This window comes from Papio anubis, chromosome 16, assembly GCF_008728515.1.
Source record: "Papio anubis isolate 15944 chromosome 16, Panubis1.0, whole genome shotgun sequence".
In the NCBI taxonomy this organism is placed as follows: domain Eukaryota; kingdom Metazoa; phylum Chordata; class Mammalia; order Primates; family Cercopithecidae; genus Papio; species Papio anubis.
In genome coordinates this window covers 56935444-56942963 of record NC_044991.1, presented here as the reverse complement: position 1 = coordinate 56942963, position 7520 = coordinate 56935444, and positions in this window count along the sequence as shown.

The following is a 7520-nucleotide window of genomic DNA, read 5'->3' as shown; positions in this document are numbered from 1 at the left end:
AGCTTTTAGGATGGTCACATTTCTTAACTGGGTATCAAGAGAGACATAGAGACAAGACAGACAGACAGCCCTTGCTAAGGACACAGTCAGGAAGTCACAAGAGAAGACATACATCTAGAAAAGATGTTCAACAACCCCGGTAATCCCGTGAAGTGCATAGTTAAACCACAAACAAATTGCTAACCTCCATGACAGACTAGCTGGAAAAGTTTTTCAAAAGATGTACACAGGTTTCAGCACATGAAAGTTAGAGCACATTTTCAGGCTGCAATAAATACTAGAGGCAGGCTGGTACCAAGGCAGGCAGAGAGGTCGATGAAACAGAAGAGAGAACCTAGAACTGGACCCAAGTAAATAGACAGATATACTGTACGATCAAGCTGGCATTTTATGTCAGTGGAAGAAAGCTCTCTTGAAGAAGGCAAATGAAACTCCTAAAAAGTAGCTGTCTCCAGGGAGCCAGATGAGTATGGGGCTTTTCTTGTTTACTTGTACGTTTCTTCCCTGTTTGGATTATTTTGATAGCAAGCCTGAAATACAATAAAAATAAAATAAAATAAAATAAAACATATCTCCCTCCTGCAAGCTAAGAGCAGCCACAATTTTTAGAATATTAGCTTAGCAAACATGAAAAAGATTGCCAATTTTCTGTGTTGCTAAGGGTGTGGTGGTGAGGCAGGCACTCCCACACACTGCTGATGGGAATAAAAATTGACACAATCTCTCCAGATGGCAATACAGCATTATAGTCATGATCTTATGATCTATGTACCTGTGACAAATCCATATTTAAACAAGTAAAGTGGGGAGATACTTTCACCAAATCTGTTTTGGTCACAGATGTTCAAAATACCCCCTGTCCATTGCTGCTGCTTCTGTGCTGTGTGTGGTGAGATAACGTATTACTGATATTGAGACACTCACGTTTTATTGGGAAATGGTTTTTGAAACCAAAAAACACTTTTGAAATGCAATTTCCCAATAAAACTCACACTCTTTGACTTAGTAATTCCTCTTCTAGGGCCTTATTCAAAAGAAACAATCAGACAGGGGTGAATATGCTTTGTAAAGGAATGGCAATCATAGTATTTACAATCTAGAAAAGTTTGATGTAAGGCCCATGTCCAAGAATAGGAGTGAGTTAGAAAAATGATGGTACAACCACAAAATGGAAAACTATGTAGTGACTGAACTGATAATGTTGATGTATATATTGGGGATGTATTGATGATGCTGCAGACACATATATATTTACATGGAAAAGGATCCCCCAATATATCACTGAGTAAAAGAACGAATAAATCACCATGTTTTGTGTAATCCTATTTTTGTTAAAAGTTCGGTGTATATAGAAGCAGCACAGTGAAGAGGTCAAAGTAAGAGCTAGTGGAATCCCATTGACCCAGGTTTCAATACCTCCTCTACTGCTTGATTGCTATAGTTTAAATATTTGTCCCCTCCAAAATTCTTGTAGAAATTCAATCCTCAATGTGCAATATTGAGAGATGGGGTCTTCAAGAGGTGATTGGGTCGTAAGAACTCTGCATTATTTCGTAAATTAATGGATTCATGGGTTATCATGGGAGGGGAACTGTTGGTTTCACAAGAAGAGAGAGAGAGACCGAAGTACAGTATGCTAGCATGCTCAGTGCCCTCACCATGAGATACCCTGTGCTGCCTCAGGACTCTTTAGAGAGTCCCCACCAGAAAGAAGGCTCTCACCAAATGTGGCCCCTTGACCTTGAACATTTCAGCCTTTATAACTATAAGAAATAAGTTCTTTTTCTTTATGCATTATCCAGTTTCATGTATTCTATTCTAAGCAACAGAAAATGGACTGACATTGATGAAAATAACCTCCCTGAGGCTCTGATTTCTTATCTATGTAATGTATACAACATGGAAAGTAAAACTTCTTGTGCAATTTTGTTGTGAGACTGAAACCTGAAAATCTTTGAGAAACCCTCAGGACTGTGCTTATAGAAGGACTTCTGTGAAATGCACTTTCCATTTTTAACCACAAGTCCAGTAGGCTAGGTTCCAGCCCTGACAACCTGGTGATTCTAGGAAGCCCACACCCTTCTGTGGCTTTTAGTTCCTTTTTCTACCAAGCCTGATGGACTATTCTCATTTCCCATGACTTTTGTGAGTTCTAAGTGAAGACATAAACTTGCCAAAGACACAGAATGAGTGGTGCAATGGCCTGATGCAGCAGGACGATTTTCATGTGCTCATATTCACACTTCCTAAGCCCTAAAAGGCTGTAACAGCCAGAGTTCATGTAGGTGGTTCTGTGTGCTACACGTTACTCCAAACACTTAACTATATTAATTAACTAGTTTGATTCTCACCACAACTTTATTGGAAAGGCATTATTGTTTATCCTGATTTCACAGACAAGAAAAGAGTCACAGAGAAGTTGAGTAACTTTCATAGTCAAACAGCCTACAAATGATGAAACTTGGATTTGAACCCTGGCCTGTTGGCTTTTTTTTTTTTTTTAGATGCCTGTGCTTTTCACCACTTTATTAGGTGGAGTCTAAACTGAGTTGTTAACACCACTGGGAGAAGGATGGGCGCCCCTCCTGACTGTCCAGATCAGCTTTGGAGAGAAGGGAGTAGACAGGCAGGAGAAACGCCCACATCAAGAACATAATCCTAGGTTACTGAGATTCTGGGAGACTTACTAGTCTAAAAAGGACGAATTAGCATTTTTTTCTAATAGTTCCACATTGTATGTGTAGTACTTGTTATCTATCTATCTATCTATCTATCTATCTATCTATCTATCTAATCTATTAATCACCTATCCATCTATGTGTATTCATCTTAATGACAGCATCCCTGCCTCCCTCCTGGGGACGGAGGAGTCAAACGCTGCTCCTCTACTTCTTCCCTCAGGATGGCATCAGGTTCTGCAGGTCAGGCCTATGGGGTCGTGGAACCTTCACAGGGTGTCAGGGGTGTAGGAAGTGAGAGGGACTGGGCACCCCTGTCACGGGGAAATGCCTGGATAGGAGAGAAAGCAACCCCTCCAAGCGATAAGAATTCTGGAGGGATTTGTTTTGGAGACACATGTTATAAAACAAACTGTTTAGGGAAGTGTCTTAAAGAGGAAGGGGCAGCAAAGAAAGAGGCCCTAGAACAACAGAGATTCATCTGCCCCACTGCAGGTGGCCAAATGATACGGCCGCCAAACTCAGGAGAGCATCCCTGCACCATGGTACCTGAGGGTGGGGGCACTCCCCTGTGAGTCCCAGCAGCCAGAGGCAGCAGCAGGGATGGATGAAATCGTTTCTGTTGTTTCTCTCAGGCAGGGCCGAGAGGCAGGGACGGGCATCGTGGTGGACCCTGGAGCCTGCTCTGCCTGTAGGTCTGTTTTGGGGAGGTCCTGGATTCTGCTCTGCTGAGAGAAGCAGAACTATATCTTCCATGATGTAAGAGGAAGTTACTATGATGGGAGGAAAGGGCTGTGGGATTTTGACAGTTCCAGTTTCTAGATTATGAGATAGGAATCAGACAAAAGCTAAGAAGTTACTGATATAAGGGTCCCAAGGTGCTTGGAGGGGGCCTGGCAGACACCCTTAGTACCAAGACTCTGCCTTTTGGGCCCCTCACTTTGTGTCAGGTGTGCTGGTGACCCTTCCTCATCCAGGAGCCCAGGAACAGGGTCTGTCATAGAGAAAGGTGTGTCCAGCCTCCTGTGATGGTCCAAGACCTGGGCTCAGATGAGCTGTGCAGCTAGTCAGGAGGAGGGCTCCTGGGAATGGGGCTTCACAGGTGTGGGTCCCTGTTTTTCCCCACTCCAGAGGTGTCAGTTGTGAAAATGAGCCTGAAGCCACATCTGATGGGAGGCTTTGGCTCTTCAAAGTACACTTACAGGGGAAGTGGCTTTGAGTGAGCAAGGAGTTAGATCTTGGGAGGAGGAGGATAGCTTCTGTTTTAGAGGAAAGGGAAGAAACCTGTGTGTGTTAAGCGGGAGGTGCAGGGCCTTACGGTGCTCATACTGTAGGAACAGTGACATGCAGAAACACAGCTGGGAGGAGGAGGGGTATCTCTTTTGTCTGTCCCTAGTCTGGGGCCATCTCTTGGGAGAAGGGAGTGGAGGAGCTGTAGAAATGCTCACACCAAGAATGCATCTCCTCTCCTCCTTCTGAGCAGCAGCCACCTGCACATGAAATCACATCCAGAGCCTCTAGCCATGAGCTCATCACTTCTGTGGGCCCAGTGCCAGACACTGCCTCCTGTGACTTAGTTTCCCCACTGCTCCCGACCCCTGCCTCCTTGCCAGTGGCTGACCGGATGTTGGTGATGTGAAGGGGTGGAATGAAAGGGGCCAACCAGCGATGGGATTTGATTACTCTGTAGCATGATGAGTGTCCCTCTCCCCTCGACACCTTATTCTAGCTTGTTAAACATTTTTTCTGAGAGGGATTTCTTGACAAGGAACTGGTCAGAGTGTTCCATTTAGCACTCATTGTTCTAACTCTAATCTCTGTCTTCCTGATGACAATTCTATTCTCCAGAGCTGATTTCAACAAGGTCCCTCTTCCCTCATGCTCTTTGACACTCTTCCCATGGAGATGTAGGCATATGTTACCTCCCGCTGAGTCTGGGCAGGCCTGTGACTGTAACAGAAGCTATGTGATGTGACTTCTGAGGCTAGACCATAATAATTCCCTGTACCTGGCTCTCTTGGGATGCTCATTTTTGGAACCTTGCCACCATGCTATGAGGAAGCACAAGCTAGCACGCATGAAGAGATCACATTGCAGGGACACATGTAAGAGTTCTAGCTGACATCCCAGCTAAGATGCAGCCAATATCCATTATCAATCATCAGACATGTAAAAGAAGAAGCTTCCAGATGACCCAGCAGTTGAATCATCCCCAGGTGAGTTTCCTAACTGAGACCCCAGGCAACATATAGCAGAGACAAGTCATTCTCGTACCCTGTCTGAATTCCTTACCCATAGTGTCATTGATCATAATAAAATGCCTGTTTTTTTGACCTTGTGTTTTGGGGTGTTTTGCCATGCAGCAATAGTAACTAGACAGCACCCTTGGCAACATTTTCCTTACCACCACTCATTAGCTTCTGCCTCCTTCACTGGACTTGCCGTTCCTTTTTGGCAGGAACCACTGAATACGGGGATTAAAAGGCAGGCTTTGGGGCCAGAAGGAACAGTGGGTCAGAATCTTGGACTTAGGTGGTATTTGCATGGAAGTGGGCAAGCCATTCACATGCCTATGCCCTGCTGTCTGCTAAGCAACTACAGAGCATAGTCATCACTCACATACCATCAGCTCTTTTTTCTGTGTCCTCATCTCAGTGTATGTCATACATTGAGATGGGATTTGATTGTTAAACCAAAAAACCTTGGTGTCATTTTTGATTTTGATAACTCCTCCCTTTCCCAATATCCTTTAATCTAAATACATCTTTAGTCTGTTCGGACCACTATAAGAGAATACCATAGACTGGGTGGCTTCTAAGCAACATGAATTTATTTCTCACGTATCTGAAGCCTGGCAGGTCTAAGACCCAGAAGCCGGCAGATTTGGTGGTTGGTGAGGGCCCACTTCCAGGTTCATAGACAGCTTCTCACTGTGTTCTCACATGGTGGAAGGGGCAAGAGAGCTCTCTGGGGCCTCTTTTATAAGGACACTAATCCCATTCATGACTCTACCCTGATGACTGAATCACCTCCCAACAACAGCCTTCCTCCTAACACTGTCATATTGGGCATTAGGATTTAACATATGAATTTGGAGGGGACAAAAACCTTCAATGCATAGCGATCTTAAATCCTCCTGCATCTTTCTCTCCACTGTCATCTCTGGCTTGGACAGGCTACCATTTTGCCTCCCTTACTCTTTCTCTATTTCAGTCTTTTCCTTACACTGTAGTCAGAGTGATACTTTTAGAAATTTAGAGAAATCTGACCATGCTTCTCTCTGGTAGTGGCTTCCCACTGTTCTTAGGGAAAATAAAAGATTTTTCTCTTGTTCCTGACTGATCTGGCTCCAAATGCTTTGCCAGCCTCAGCTGCTAGCCCTTTCACTCCCAAGATGCTGCTCTTTCTTCCCTGAACTTCAGATGACCACTCCCTTCTCCTTCTTTTTGTAGATAAACTGAGAGTGCCCTTAGTACCTTGTAAGAATTGTAATCAGATGTTTATGTTGGAAGTCTTCCTTACTTGCTAGAGCACACATCTCAGTGAGAACAGAGGTTGGCTTAACTCTCTTTCCCAGTGAGAATGCTCAACAGGTGTTTTGTACCCAGGAGGAAATAGCCAGTGGATTCATGGTAAGTGTTCACAGTGACCCCCGGTGTTTGGTCTCTGATCTAGCTCTCCCCAGAGGCATTAATGCCACAGGATCCTTATCTGTTCAGGGATCCCACAGTTGCCCTTTCTTTTTTCCCCTTTTTGGGGCTCCCTCATCCCTGGAAACCCTGGGAGCCTGACACTGATTAACTAAACCACAGTAGTAGCCTCACAGCTACCTCATCCTTGATCTCCACTTGGTCAGGACTGGGTTCTACCCTTAATTTTGGATGCTCCCTTGGATGGATGTTGCTGGAGGACAAAGAGTTGATATCTAGCCTTGTGAGATGAGACATTGCCTCCTCCTTGGGTCCTAATCCCCTCTCCTTTCCTGAAGACATCTTTTGCAAATGCTTGATCAAGTCCCTCTTCCCCCATCACCACATCTGAGATGGAGCTTCTTAGTGTATTCCAGGAAATTCCTGGGGAAGTAAGAGTGATGTGCTCCTCTCTTGCCGCCAGACGAACCTGGGCACCATGTGTCCTTGTGGGCTCTTCTTGGAATGACTTCTTCCCTAATGTTAGCCTGATCCCAGACCAGGCTGTGGCCACAACCTTGTCCTGCCTCCCTGGACCTCCCCTCAATTTAAAGTTAGGCCATCTACTTCCTGTAGAATGGAGGGTGAAGACTCCATCACCAGCAGCACCTTGTGGCCTAGGAGGAGAGTCACAAAAGGAAGGGTGGGCAACAAGTATCATCAGAGGGCACAAGGGGGTCCATCCTCCAGGACTTTCACTTTCCCATCTGAGGCTCCCAGGGCCCATCTTAGACAACGGTTCCCATTGCACTATGCCTTGCCAGCACAAATACCTGAGACAGGAGCCCAGGTGAGAACACACGCATCTCACACTGCTGGGCTAGGCCTTGTCTAGGAAAAAGGAGGCAGCTCCAACCATTTAACTACCTTGTATTACCTTGTTAGCACTCAGCATAGTCCTATGAGATGGGTATTATGATTTCTATGTTGCTGAGAAAATCAAGGCTCAGAGATTTTAGAAACTTTCCAGGATCACAAGGTAGTGAGAATCAAACTCATGTTTGTCAAACACTGTGCTCATCCTTGCTGCCCCTCTGAATCAAGAAAGGGCAGGAGATCCAGACACCCGGGACACCCAGAGCCTGGAGCCTGGGAGAACACCACCACATCAGGGCACAGAAGGATGTGTCTACACTGACAGTAAGTGGAACGT